We start from the raw sequence: 15592 nt of genomic DNA on the forward strand, positions 1-15592 counted from the left end.
GTGTCGACCTCGACTCTGATCTGAGATGGCTGCCATGGATTTCCTAAATACCGCCAGTTCCTTTTGCAGGGAGCTGGCAGCCTCCCTTCTGGCCAGGGCCTGACTCAGGGAGCCCTGCTTTTCTGTTTACGGATTTCTGGTGTGACATGGGGCTCATCGTATCAGAATTCTCAAAGCGGATGTTCCCCTAAAGTAACATTAATGAAAACTCATTTCATGCGTACTGGGCTTGATGAGGGCAGTGTGTCTTCACCCAACATTTTGAAAGATTGTTTTTGTTTGGTTTGAGGGAACGATATTTTTCTTTAACTTCCTTCTTTTAAATTGAGAGGAAAAATAAAATGGACAGTAGATCGAGAAGATAAATGGGGTGGGCAGGGTTGAGAAAAAGACTAATGTAGCAATCTTCAGTAGGGGATGGGAGGTGACAGACCCTTCAGTTGGTATGACTGCGAAGTCAGGCAGCTAAGGGTCAGAGAATGCTGGAAACTAGCAAAACCGAGGGGCCAAAACATAGTTACACTTTTATGATAGCCTATGTCTTATAGAAATACTTTCAGGAATAATCAGCTGAAAAGTCATGCTGCATCTCGTCAACATCTTGAACAAGGGTCAACAAACTGTCATCTGCCTCCTGTTTTCGTAAACAAAGTTTTATTGGAACAGAGCCATGCCCATTCCTATTGTCTAAAGCTGCTTTTACTCTACATCAGCAGAGTCGTTAGAGCAGACCGTATGGTTCACAACACCCAAAATATGTGCTATCTGCTCCTTTGCAGAAAGGTTGCTGACCCCTGGTCTAGAATGTTGTATCCCCCAGAGCACTACTTTATAAACTTTTCACTTGGCGACAGAGTGCATTTTTGTAAAGAATGTTTTAAATGTAGACGCCCACGAGAAAGATAAGGGGTGATACGGGGAGGGATATGAGTCACAGAGTCCACGAGCTCAGCCTTTCCTGATTCCCCTCCCACAATGGTGTCCCCAGAACCCAGGGTTCCATGGAATGGAGTTTGAAAATTACTCAGCACACATGCTTCTTGAGGGCGGTGTTCTGACTTAGTTTTTTGTGTGTCTACTTCTTTCTTTCTTTTTTTTAAGATTAATTTACTTTTGGCTGTGCTGGGTCTTCGTTGCTGCGCATGGGCTTTTCTCTAGTTGTGGCGAGCGGGGGCTACTCTTCGTTGCGGTGTGCAGGCTTCTCATTGCCATGGCTTCTCTTGTTGCAGAGCACAGGCTTTAGGCGCACAGCCTTCAGTAGTTGTGGCACACAGGCTCAATAGCTGTGGCTCACGGGCTCTAGAGTGCAGGCTCAGTAGTTGTGGCGCATGGGCTTAGTTGCTATGCATCACGTGAGATCTTCCTGGACCAGGGCTCGAACCCGTGTCCCCTGCATTGGCAGGTAGATTCTTAACCGTTGCGCCACCAGGGAAGACCTGTGTATCTGTTTCATGACTGACAACTAAAATATACTCAAGATAAGTGTGGTGAGTGAGTGATAGAATTAAATGCCTCCAATCCAGACCCCAAATCCCCATGGCCACTGTCAAATCTCTCTATGACCTCTGTCATCTAAACTACCCCCAAGAGTGATTTCTGCCCACTGTCTTTTTTTCCTATACTCTAATGTAGCTGGTTTCTGACTTCTACCCCATCACTCTGCTGAAACTGTTGTTATTGAGGTGCGCAATGATATTCTTAATCACCATGGTCCTGGATGTTCCTCAGTTCCTATTTTCTAGTGACATGCTGGACGTTTGACAGTCTGAATCTCCCTACACCCAGCTTCTTGTTATACCATAGTCTCCTGGTTATTTTTGTCTCTCTCTGAACTTTGATTCCCTATATCTGAAATGGGCTCTGTCTTCTCTGACTTTAAAAGATGGTGTACTTGTGGCATTGACATCACCTCAATCTAAATCTAAATGCTGAGTACCCCCAAGTCACTACTTCCTAAATTTCAGATATTTATCTAATCCTCTGCTAGATAGCTCTACTTGGCATCCCAAACACATCCTGTCTCAATCTGAATTCCCTGTGGTTGTCATGAGCTTCCTCTTCAGTATTCTCTCTTTCACTTGATAACACCATCACCTGGTTTTGTCAATTTCCACCCCATAACTGTGGCATTTCCAATCAAACACCAAACACCAAATTATACTTACTTCGTGATCTAAGGATTTCTTGGCTCCATCCCCTTTCTCCATCTCTTATCATCCCTCCTCACTGGTCTGCCGAAATTTATAGTATAACCCATTCTCCACTGTGCAGCTACAGGATTATGTCACTTATCCCTCCCTCAGCACTCACACGCTTACATGCTCTGAATGGCTTCCCAGTACACATGGGGTAAAGGTCAAAATCCATTAACATGGCTTACAAGGCACTACAAGGGCTGGTGACTGTGTGTCTCTCCAATCTCATCAGGCATACTTTTTTTCACTCACTGCCTCCTAGCCACTCTGGTCTTTCTTTTAGTCAAATATGCCATGCTCCTTCCAACCAAAGAGCCTTTATTCATGCTATTTCCTCTGCCTGATACAGTTTTCCCTAAATAACTCCTTTTCATTCTATGAGTCTTATCTCAAACACCAGTTTCTTGGAGATGCTGCTTTCCCTGACCAAACTAAGTGCAGCCATCACAGATTCCTAGGGCATCACGAACATCTCCTTCCTAACTCTTGTCACAGCTGTAATTTTACACTTGTTCTTACAATTATTACTTTATGTGTGTCTCCACTCACTAGACCCTAACCTCCAAGAAGGCAGGAACCACGTCTTGATTTCGCTCTTCCGCATATCCAGTGGCTATCCCGGTACTGCATATCTATAGCCTCTAGCACAGGGCTGGCACCTGAAATTGTTAAGTGAATGAAACTGCATCACTTCATCCAGAATTGTTCCCCTTAAATCTTCCCTGAGCACATTCTACCTAAAAGACCCACCAGATCTATCCCTGCCTGCCCTTAAATGTGTCCTCATTGGCTGCAAGATAAAGTCAAGCCTCACACTATGCAAACCCTGTCATGATCTTGACCTTTCTCTGGGCTCATCTCCTGCCCTCACTGCTGGGCATTTTATACTCCAGCGACCCTGGCCCAGTTTCCTGTCTTCAGCATACTGTGTCCTTCCTGGCCTATGTCATACCTACAGGCCTTTGCTCCTTGAATAGGCTTCATCAGGAATCACAGATTGTTAACATTTAAGCACATTTGAGCTCTCCCTTTCTCTCTCCTTCTCTCTCCCCCTCCCCCTCTCCTTCTTTCTCTCCCTCTCCCTCTCTTTCTGTATGTGCACTTGGAGGAGCATTTGAGAGTAAGTTGAAGCCATCAGTGGTACTTCACCCCTGAGTATTTTGGGAGCCACCATTTAAGAGTAAGGTCATTCTCCTCCATAACCACAACATAATTATCACACTTGGGAAATTTAGCATTAATATAATACTATTGTACAGGAAAAATTCATATTTCCCCAGTTTCTCCAGTTATGAACTTTATAGCTTCTTGTTTTATTTTCCCTGCTATATCATTTCATCCCCCCACCCCCCCAATTCTACATCTGGTTTGCTGACTCTACCTCCTCATTTCCACACTGATTTCAGGAAGGGTGGAGACTGCAAGCTGTACATCAAAACCTGTTTCTTTTTCCTGAGCAAATAACTTGATCTCATTTCGGAGTCTCCCTTGAAATTGGGTGTGTGATTATGTGGCCAAGTTCTGATGACAGTGATGGGTGCAATGTCAGGGTCAAAGTTTTTATGAAGTAGCGAGATCTCATCCATGCTCTTGTCTTTTGCTAGATGAGTGCAGACAATGAAGACAAAGCTTTAGGGAACAGTGAAGCCACAAGATAGAAGGAGTTCTGGGTCCTCAAATCACTGGGTGGAAGACAGTCTCATGACAAACAGGGATACCTGCCTTGGGTTGTTAAGTGAGCAGAAATACACGAGTATTACGTTACAGCTGTTATGTAACATAATAAGCTGTGATGTATTTGTAATTAGGGTTCTATTTGTTAGGGCAGCTAACATCATCAAATGAGGTTAATGATCCTTCTATGGAAAGGGGACTATAGCAATCTTCTTATTCAGAAACTCTTATCTCAGGAGAGAATGAGAGGTACAGGGGAAGGTTTGGACCTCACAGGCTGGAAAATAGGTGGTCTCAGGAGCTATTGCCCTGAGCCAGAGAAGCATGCAGGAGCTCAGGACATGGAGACTCGGGTCCTAGATCTCTATCTTCCAACATGTGGGTGTGTGCTTATGTCTAATTATGCCTTCGTGCAATGAGGAGTCCATTGAAATCTTAAGTAGCATCAGAGAAAATAGTCAACACAGGGGCTTTTTATAAATGCAGAATAACTAACAAAATAGAAAGAGAAAATCCATGAAAGTTTGGTTTGACAGCATGAAAGTAATATGACTAAATAATTACAGCCATTACGTGAACTTCTCATTTTGTCTAATTACTGCACAGCACAATAAAAAGATTTATCATTAAACATGTCAGATTTGCTTTTTGTTGTTGATGTATTTGATCACAGTTCCAAACTTTGTTCTTGAATGTACAGTCTGCATTGTTTGTTCATGTTGCTGCTCACAGCTTAAAAAATTAGAGGGAAACTTTCTACTCTCCTGTCGTAAATAGCTTTATGGCTGAGTAAAATTTAAGAACATTTGTTGGTATCAAAATTTTATGGTTCTTATTAACTTGTTTTAATTTTCAGCTTTGTGAACTGGATTGGAAAGGTGCTGAGGAGTGAGAACTATTGCCGAGCCAGGGATCTGAGACTTTTGATGAATCCTCTGGTCTGGCCAAAGCCTGGCTGCTTCATGTAGCCAGTCAGACCACACTTGTGGTCAGTTAGACCAGCTGGGTTTAATCAATTTGACTTTGTTTCCAAGACATCTGCATCTCCAAACATTTAATTAATTGCATGTATTACGGGCAATATTACTTGTGTATATTAATTACATAATAATATACCAATGACATTAAAGTGTCCAGGCAGAGTTACTCCGTATGAGTAAAAATGGAAAATCTCACACTCAAATACCAGTTGATGCTATAAAATTATAACAGCATCTGACACTTGCTGGGCAGATACTGTGTGCCAGGCACTGTTCTGTTTTACGTCTTAATGAATCTTTACAACAATCCCATGAGGGAGGCAGAGTGCTTCACCACTTCCTCACCTAAACTTTGAGAGGGTATGGAACTTGCCCCAAATCACAAAGCCCGGGTAACTGGGGCTGTCTTGTAGATGAGGTCAGTAAACTTGTCTACCTTTCCAGCTTCTTTCCATCACTTTTTCTCCTTGGTATATCCTGAGAGAATGTGAGTCCTGGCTTAGACAAAACTGTGAAATAGGGAAATTTGTGTTCACTGCTCCTCCACTGTGCCTTGAAGATTTGGGGCATATTGACCTTGATTTGGGTGAGATAAGAGAACTCTCATTACAACTATTTCAATAAATATATATTCAACAAGTATATAGTATACTCAGTGTATGTATGTATATAGAATATATATATATTAAAAAATATATACCATGTGCTAGGTAGTGAGGACAACCCTATTTTCAACAAGCTTATGATCTACTTGGGAAAGACTGAAGAGTGAACTAGATAATTGTAATGCAGTGGGATAAATGTTGTGATGGGAGAAGTATAAGATTTTGTGGGAGCTTCTAATCCAAATTTGGGGGGAATCGGGGAAGTCTTCCTGGAGGAAGAGGCATCTATGCTGAGGTCTATAGTACAGGAGGGAATAAACCAGGAAAAGGGGGAAGGTAAGAAAAGAGGGTCCCAGGCAACAGAACCAGCAGTGCTGTGTGGGCCAGGAGAGACTGTTGCATACAGCCTGTTGATAGTACACAGGCTTCACCAGATAAGACTGAGTGATCCTTTCTAGAAAGTTTTCCCCTGTTTGTTACAGTGCCTGATTTTCTCAACGTTGTGCCATTAACAAATATTTCTATCAATAAATGAATCATATTTATTAAGTATTTACTATAGAAGGCATTGGGTGAGGCATTGAGAAGAATTTGAAGAACTCTGAGACCCTACCTCTGCCTTCAAAGAGTTTACTGAGTGTGGAGTTGTAACATTGTCAGAGGAAAAAAGAGGAAATTCAAATAAAAATGCAGACATTTAAGTAGGAGGAAGAAAAATTTGAGGATGAAACACTCAGGCTCTGGATTCAGACCCTAACTCCACCACTTTCTAGCTGTGCAACCTTGCACAAATTACTTAACCTTTCTGAGGTTCATTTCACATCTATCAAATCAGCGTAATAAAAGATCCTTTCCAGACCATGGCAGGGATTAAACAAGTAATGCCTGTACAACACTTAAATGCTGCTCAGCCCAGAGCAAGCTCTCAATAAATGTTTTAGCCATTAAGATATTGTTATAATTAATTCACTACATAAATTCTTGAGTGCCTCCTCTGTAATGCCTTTTATACTTTTCATTTCAGGCCTTCTGGCTTTGTGCCACACCAGCCATTGCCCTAGCATGACTCTCCTCCTTCCATTGGATTCTGCTCTCCAGTCAGCATCATCTTGCTAAAGAAGCATAAACCACAAGCTCTGGGGAAGCTGGTTTGTCTGTCTCACAAGCAGGCCTCAAAGTCTCCTGGCTACCTTCCTAAATTTCCCTGGATGGTACGTCTCACCACATGGTCGGGGTGGGAGGGACCACTCTCTCCTGACCTATCAGCTCTCTCTCTGCTTTCCTAGCCTTCTCTCCTTGCTCGCTTGGCAGCTAACTGCATACCATCCACTGACATCTTTTACCATGTTATGATATATTTTTATTTATTATTATTTCTATTAACACCTAGCATTTGTTGAGCCCTACTGTGTGCTGACAGGACTTGGCAATGGCCTTGCTTAGGGGATAGAGGATTATTAAGTTGGGTTGAAACATCTAGTTCTAAACTATTATGGAGTGCATGCTCAAAAAGAATCACGAACCAAAAGCATATTTGTTTAAAAAAAACAACAACGCTAAGATCTAATCTATTTACCCATTAAAGAACAAGTAAGGATTCGTCATGCGATGGTTTTGAAATAACAACACTAAAAGCAACTCCTATTTATTTATTTACTTATTTGATGGATGATGTTGAGGATGTCTGCTATGTTTCCCCCCACCCAGTGCCTGGGAAAATTGGGGCCCCATTAGGAGAAACTGGGGAATGACAAGGGAGAGCAGGTTTGATGGTACTGGCAGGAAATGGTAGGTTTAGAATTGTAGGCAAGTTCATTTCAAGGCTGTGGCAGACCATGCAAATGAAAATGTCCAATCAAGCAGTTGACAATTTCCGAATCGAGTTGAAGGGAGAGGACGAGGCAGAAGTAGATTTAGGCATTCTTCCCGGGGGGATGGACACACTTTAAGTAAGAATCTTCTGGTGTCAGAGGTCCTAGTGAGGGGGCGTGCATTAACCATGGTGAGAAAGGCATCACCAGGACCATGTATGCTATGCTTCTTTGCCCAAGATGGAGGTAATTGACTGAGACCTAAGGGGCCTGGGGCTGCAGCCCCCAAAAGGCTTACCTTTCAAGTCTCCTCTTCTGTCTTAATACATCGTGTGAATTTTCTAGTTTATTCTGCAGTATACAAATAAGAGTTTAAATTATTTCTGAGTAAAACTGACTCTGTAGGATGACAGGGAGCGTTTAGTCTGTGGCTTTACATAGGACAAATTAACCCCGGGCACACCCACATGGAAGGGAGCTCGCACTTTGGCTTATGCAGTAAGGAGCATTTTTTAAAAAAAAAATTTTTGTTGTTATTGCTTTTGTTGTTTGGGAAGAAATTTGATCATCAGATTGGCTAGTCAATTAATAGGAGAAGCCCTAGGGAGTGAGTGGGGCCTCACATAGGGATGTTTTGATGAGGGTGAGACCATCAGGAAGGTCTGGCTGCCGAGTGGCTATATGGTGGAGGGGGTTGCCTGGGGGATGTCAGGTCTCAGGGCCTTATAGGATGGAGTGAAGGACCCTGGAAAGGAGAAAGAAGGGTTGGGAAGTTGAGTCTTGGCAGGACTTTTGACCGTAAGTGGAAGGAGGGGGAGAATGCCTTGGCCTGGGTGATGGGGGCACTGTTTGCTTTGGGGCTCTGTGAACTAAGGACGCTCTAAAGTTCTCTGTAAGGCCACTAACGAGCTGAGATTTGTCTCCAGAGTGGAAACAGATTGCCAGAACTTCAGTCCCACAGCATATTTCACTGACAGATTGGGTGCGATTTTTCCCAAGATGGGGGTGTTTCTTAAAGCAGAGGAGGAAAGGGAGGCTGAGAGGGGGGAGGGGGTGGGGGAAGACAGCTGTCAGCTTCTTTGTGGCTTCAGGACAGCTCTTGCAGATGTGGGCAGAGCAACAATTGCCAATTCCCTGAGCCGCCTGCGATTCACCAATTCCCAGGATGCAGGAGGGTAAAGGCAATCCAGATTAGAGGGATCCCAAGAGGCTTCTGGACACAGAACCTAACCTCAGACGGGTTCACTTTGCATGTGAAGGAACATCTCTCCCTGCACCAAATTAAATCAATTTGATCAAAATTTGTAATGCAGAAGAGCATAATTAATTGAAGAATTTAATTAGGCACACTTTTGATGAAACTTAACAGGAGCCAGCAGGAATACTCTTGCTGTCTATTAAACATAATCCTGCCTGGTGAAGAGCTCTATAGTTGATGATCTTTAATGACTGCCCATCTCTCAGCTTCCTTGCTGGCATTCCAGTCAGCCTGGAGGAGGATGGGGAAGATGGGGAAGGGCGTAGGGATTGCGGGGGGAGGGAGGGAGGAGTGGGACATGGAACCCTCGCGTGGCGTCTCTTTCAAAGCAGTGTTGGTGCTAAACTTTCAGGGTACACAATTATTCGCTTTTCATCTGCCAAAGTGGAGAAACAGTGAAGAGTTGTGGGGAGGGCTGTTTTAGGGTAATGAGTCAGGGCAGAGAGGGCAGGGCTCCCTTCTGGTTGAGAGGCGACCCTGCTGGCCTTTTCTACTAATTGCTTTGGCCTCTCAATCTCACTTCACAAAGCGTGAATCTTGCACTGGCCTCCCAGCAGAAAACCAGAAAGAAGGCTTCTGGGAGCAGAGATCTGGGAAGAGCCCTCAGCCTGCCATCTTAGATGTTAGTAAATACTGCATTGCTGAAGAAATGATGGAATGAACAAAGCAATAAATGAATAAGTGATTCACCCAGGAACTCTGTTGAGAAAGGAGTTAAAAAGTACAGGCCAGACATGGCTGCTGCCTTTTTACAAAAAGTACTTGGGCTTCAAAGAGAAATTCTCCCTTCCTTCCTCAACTGTCCTTTTCTTCCTTTATCCGACCAGTGTTTACTGAGGCCACACTGCGGCAAGCGCTCTACCAGGAACTATATATTTGATGGGGAATACATAAGAGCCTGAGCTTTCTGTCCTCATGGAGCTAAGAGACTAGTGGGAGACACAGGCAGTGGGCACATGTTTAGGACTTATGAGAAGCTCTGAGAAAGAATAGCAGAAGAGTAATACTTTGGTTTAGGTCAGGAATTAGCAAACCACAGCCTAGAGGCCAAATCTGCCTGTTCCCTTTTTTTGTAAATAAAGTTTTATTGAAACATAGTCAGGCATATCATTTGCATATTGCCTATGGATGATTTGCTACAAAAATAGTTCAGTAGTCATGATAGAGACCACATGGCCTGTGTGGCTTAAGATATTTCCTATCTGGCTCCCTACAGAAAAGGTGTGCTGAATCTTAGCCTAGATGAAGAGGGCAAACCTCTTGGGACAGAGATTTAGCTCAGACTGGAAGACGAAAATTTAGCCTGGTTAGGAGTTGCATACTTTGGGAGGAGCAGGAGTGATGGCTCTGCAATGGGGAGCAGTTGGGTGTGTTCAAGGACCTAGAGGAAGGTCCATTTGATTGGAGGGTAGTGATGGAAGGACACAGGGCCTGGATGAGATGGAAGAGAAAGGAAACCCTGAAAAGGGGTTTAGATGTGATTCTGAGTGCACTGGAACACCGCTCGGGGGTTGTAAGCAGGGCCACGAGGTGCTGTAATTTTTAAAGAGCCCTCTGGCCGCAGTGGTCAGAGTGGCTTGGAAGAGAAATGGTCCCAGCTTCTGTTAGCTAAAGCAAAAGATGGTGGTGGCTCAGATCAAGGTCATAGAAGTAGAGGTGAAGAGTCATGGGCAGATTTGGAATACATTTGGGAGGTAAAATTCACAAGATTTAGAAATTGACGTGGAAGGGGGTGGTTAGGAAGAGGGAGGGATCAAGAATGATCTCCCTGAGGATTTTGGCTAGAGCCACTGGGTAAATGGTGGTACCATTTGCTGAGGTTGAGAAGATTGGAGATGGGGAAGAAAAGGTTAGGTGGAGTGATTTAAGAGTTCAGTACTTTTCAGCTTTCTTAAAATCGAGATTCGTATGAGACGCCAACTAGAGATGACAAGGAGACAGTTGGATATATGACCCTAAAGTATAGATGAGAGATTCAGGATGGAGGTAAAAATTTGTGAGTCATCGGCATATAGATGCTATTTAAGCAACAGTACTGGATGAGTTCACCTAGGGTGGGAGGTAAAGAGAAAAAGAAATAGGACTTACATCTGAATATTTTCTGCAGACTGCTTAGCTTCAGCTTGGCCTGTTACTCATTGATATCTATCAAAACATTAGGCTGAGGGTAAACTACTGAAGAGACTAAATTAAGGAATATGCTGAAAGAAATGCAATAAGCTATTCTAAAGCATATGCAGTTACTTTGAGATGAGCCCCCCCCCCCAAAAGTGGTATCAAATGGAGGGCCTTTTGTCTCTTTGTATAATGAAAATATTGGTAGTGTATGCATTCTTGAATGTTGCATGAGAGATTTACTCCTCTGAGCATTTGTACATCCTTCTTCAAGTTGACTGATAGTTGAGTTGTTAAAAGTGGTTGTTCCCAATCACAGCTTCCCAGCAGTCATTTGACCTGATAGTTAAAAATATGAATTCCCTGGGCTCCCACCCAGAGTGATTTGTTAGATCTGTGGTAAGTTCCCAGGAATCTGTTTTTAATGAAGACCCCAGGGGATTCTAATATGGAAAACCCATTGTCTGGCATTTGGTAACCACTGTTTTCATGGATATTTCAAAGGCAAACTTGAGATTGTGTTACTCAAATAACCATATCTTCTAAACTGACAAGGATCTCAATATGTGAGGTTGGGATAAGATATAAATATTGTGCTTATACATACAATGAAATTACTGAGTTTCTTCCTCTTCCTTCCTCTTTCTCAATACCTCACCAAGGCCTGAAGATCTTAGTTCATAAAAATATTTCAGCCAACACACATATATACAACACACACACACACACACACACACACATAATATCTCTCCTTCTCTTTCCTTTTCTCTTCTTCTTGCACATATGCATACCCACGTGCACATACACTCCTATTTATCTTTGCCTTGGTTCAGGTCCACTGCCTGAAGGCAGGAACCACTGCCTTGGTGGTTGCAGTCAGGCCATTATAATAGTTTCCTAACTGCTTGCTTTGCCAGTCCAGTCAACACCAGCTCTAGTTCATCCTCCAAATTGCTGCTGGAGTTATCTTTCGTAAATCTGATTCCTTCAAGCTCCTACCCTGTGAGAAAACCCTTGTATCGGCTCCTCATTGCCTATTGGGAAAAAATCCAAATCCCCTGGTATAGTGTTCAAGGACTGCTATAGAATTACACTGATCTTGTCAGCATGGCTTCCTCCATTCCTGATCCTAATTCATTCCTGCCCATCCACACTTCACGTCTGTACTCACCTGTGCCCATCTGCCCCTCACACCTGCTCAGCCACCTCTGCCCATATTCACCTGCCTATCCATACGTGCTCATATATATCTGTCCAAACTGCACTACATGTCTTGGTCTGAAATTCATTCATCCCTGTAACTACCTGGTCAATTCTGACTCATCCTTGTAGATTCAACTCTTTTATTCCCTTTACTCTCTTCCTAGGCTCGAAAGGCAAAGCCTGGTATTTCTTCTTTTGTTCTCAACGTAGCAGTTTGTACATATTTTTACTGAAACATTTACCATGTTGCATTTTGATTATTTGTTTCTCACCAATCCCCAATTTCTAAATCAACCGGAAATTATTCATCTTTCTATCCCTAGCACCTAACTCAAAGGCAGGCTTATAGTAGGCCCTTGGCAACACATTGAGAATTTTTTCCCCCTCTGTCCTTGCTGTCAGGTTCTCAATAAGTTGAGCTCTTGAGGCTGCCTGTCTATAGCAGCCCATTTTCCACTGTTTGATTTGCTGGTGGCTAGGAGAGCAGATAGTTAATCTTACTAGAATTTTGTGAAAAACAAAGAGTTAATGGGTTCCTGCAGGCACCAGAGTAACTCTTCAGGTTTAGTGCATGGTCTTCCTGTAGTTTTGTATCTTGCTTCCTTTGGGGTTCTCAGTTGTGTTCTGGTAATTTAGGCTGCTACATACTAATCTTTGGGCAATCAAGAAGTGTGTGTTACGTACACACACCATGCTGTTCATCTGTTCATTGTTCTCATACTGAAAATTAAAATGGAGAACAATGAAGAGGAGAGGCCATGAAAATTCATAGACAATAGTAGGTGTCCTTATGGACATAGTAGGTATCCTTAACCTAGAGCCCACAGATGGGCTTAAAGCATTCCATGAGTCCTTGCTGTGTTGTATATGACATGTGTGCACGTGCATGTAGATTCTTCTGGCCATAGGTTCCATAGTTTTCTAAGATTTTCAAAGGTGCCTGAGACCCCAAAGAGTTAAGACCCACCAATGTAGAATATGTTTTCATGCCTTTCTTTTTTAATGCCCATCTTTAAAATTAGCACATGAATCTTAAAAGGCCTTGAGAATGTGAATGATGTCTGTGCTATATGTTGACTTCCTTGTCCTCCAGTCTTGTCAAGAATCTCCAGACTTGCTCTGTGCATCCATTATTTTAGCCTCAAAGCCAAGGAGTGAGAAGGTGGAATCATTTCTAACAAATCCTATAAATAAACCCAGCTTCTGCTGTATTAGATCACTGTAAAACAGTTCCCTGAAGCCCAAGGGATTAAATAATAGAAGAAAATGCTTTGCATGAAACCATGCAGATGATAGAAAATATTCTCGCTATGGTAATTTACACAGATTACTTCATGACAAATTGGTTGTTTGAGCTGATCATGTTTATCACTGAAACCCTGCAGATTTTCTCCTGAGTTTGGAAATGTTGCAAATGTATTGTGAGGCCCAGGGCCTTTGTCACTGACTCACCACCATGCAAATGAACTTTAAGAAGTACTTGGTGGTCTTATAGCCAGAGCGACGGTGTTTTGCTTATGAAACGCTGGTCTTCAGTCTTCCATGTCAACATGTAGAAATTGCCAGGGTTCATTTAACATTTTTTGAGTGGTGCTGCCAACACAGTCTGCCGGGAAAGGGACATGTGATACCACTTGGTAGTGAATGGCCTTGGTGTCTTTATCACTCCTCCATCTCCCACTGTCCCCAACCTGTTCTTCCCCAGGTATTTCCATCTCATTAAATGATACTCATTCACCCACTTGACCAGAGAGGAAACCATGGGCACCATCTGGACTCCTCTCTCTCCTCATAGCCTACTCCTAAGTGCTGTTGAGCTTACTCCCTATCTTCTCATATCTGTCCACTTCTTTGGTTCAGGACACCAAAATCTCTTGTCTGGATGACAGCTATGGCTCCTAACTGGTCTCCCTCACTCCAACCTGTAACACCTTAACTCTGATAAGGTATCCTTTTCTGGCATCTAGGTGTCACGTGCCCATAGGATGGGATGGGTAGTATTTCACATAGTTGTTCATTCCACCCCAGCCTGCATTTTATAATCCACCTGGGATAGAGCCCACTTTTCTGCTGCAAGTTATGCGCCTATGGAATCCAATTTGAGGCCATTATCTGAGGATTCAATCACTGGTTTTTGTGATTGATTGGCAAGAAGTTTAGAATACTCAATTCAAGAAAGTCCCTCTTTGATAGCAATAATTTTTTGATTGCCTATTCACAGTCTTCTTTTTTCTCTGGAGGAACTCTTTCATTCTCTGAGGGCCTGGTGTAGCTGTCAATTACAGTGTCCCAGCCCCACCATAGAAAACACCTGTGACCCAGACTGGACCCACCCACATGTCCCTGACCTCCTGGGCCACAGTGACAGGCTCATTTCTGGGCATAGAACCAAGCCAGGCCATTTAGAGTCTCCTGAGATTGACAATCGAACACAGACAAAGAGAAATCCTCTTTCCTTTGAGGATGCTACGCTCAGAGGATGTAGGTGTATGGCTGCTGGTAGCCATTTTGCCATTGATGAGATTTTATCTGCAAAATGTAGTCAACAAAGGCAAGTGATGATGGTGGTGGCAGTGGTGGTGATGGATAACATTTATTGAGTGCCATGCATATGCCAAGAACTAATCTAAGTGCTTTATGTATGTTAACTCATTCAGTCTTCATAGACTTTATACTTAATGATCATTATTATCATTATTATTGCTATTATTATCCCTATTTCACAGATGAGAAAACTGTGACATTTAGGGGTTAAATAACTCTCGGTTAAAAAAAGCTCTTAAGTGGGGAAGGCACAATTTGAACCTAGGCAGCCTGGCTCCTGAGCCTGTGCTCTCAACCATTTCACTCTGTGGCCTCTAGCACTATTGACAGAACAGGAAGCGGGGGACAGGAGAAGGAGAGGGAGAGAGGGGAAGGGGGAGGAGGAGGGAGACATGGGTCCCTAGGACATTGCTGGAGTCCTTGGATCCTGAACCCAGGGTTCCTGGATTCCTAGTGGTAACCCAATATATTTAATTTTTTTTACTTAAGTCAGTTTTAATTAGGTTTCTGTTCTTGCAGTTTGCCTAAAATATTCTGCCTCCCATCCTCTCTCATTCTGTCTCTTGTCTTACTGCCTTGCCTTGAATAATAATATCTTAAGAAAATAATATTCGAACATGGTAGAAATTTGGAGGATATAAAAAGATAATAGAAAGAAAATATCTTAAATGAAGATGTCATAACATTTGTATGGGATACAACCAATTCAAGACTATTATTTTTTGGGCTTCCCTGGTGGTGCAGTGGTTGAGAGTCCACCTGCCGATGCAGGGAACACGGGTTTGTGCCCCGGTCCGGGAAGATCCCACATGCTGCGGAGCGGCTGGGCCCGTGAGCCATGGCCGCTGAGCATGTGCGTCTGGAGCCTGTGCTCCACAGCGGGAGAGGCCCGCGTACCGCAAAATAAAAAAAGACTATTATTTTTGTTTTCTTCCAGTCTTTTTTCTAATCATTTATATATACATATATACACAATAAGGTTCTACATATATAAGGTTCTTTTCTTTTTCTCTTAGCACTATATCAGTTGCATTCCCCCATGTTGTATATTTTTGAAAGCAGGATCTTAATGGCAGCACAATCTGCATGTGTGTGCGTGGGTATATGTCTTTCCACTGACTTCTCTGTGCTTCCTAGTGCTTGACATCTTTCCTCATTGAACCGTCTGCTCTGGATCCAGGAAGGATACCAAGGGCTGGGGTGGTCA

The 15592-nt window shown here is 43.1% G+C and overlaps 1 long non-coding RNA gene across 4 annotated transcripts in view; it reads left to right on the plus strand.

The window, feature by feature from the left end:
• The window catches only part of LOC307184152, a 503327-nt gene that overhangs the window by 212865 nt on the left and 274870 nt on the right, over positions 1–15592 (plus strand). For all 4 annotated transcript variants that reach the window (XR_013827669.1, XR_013827670.1, XR_013827671.1 and 1 more), the window contains one exon: positions 6479–6665. This is a non-coding gene — a long non-coding RNA (uncharacterized lncRNA). The remainder of the gene's footprint in view (positions 1–6478; positions 6666–15592) is intronic.

Source organism: Stenella coeruleoalba (genome assembly GCF_951394435.1).
Source record: "Stenella coeruleoalba genome assembly, chromosome: 3".
Classification (NCBI taxonomy): domain Eukaryota; kingdom Metazoa; phylum Chordata; class Mammalia; order Artiodactyla; family Delphinidae; genus Stenella; species Stenella coeruleoalba.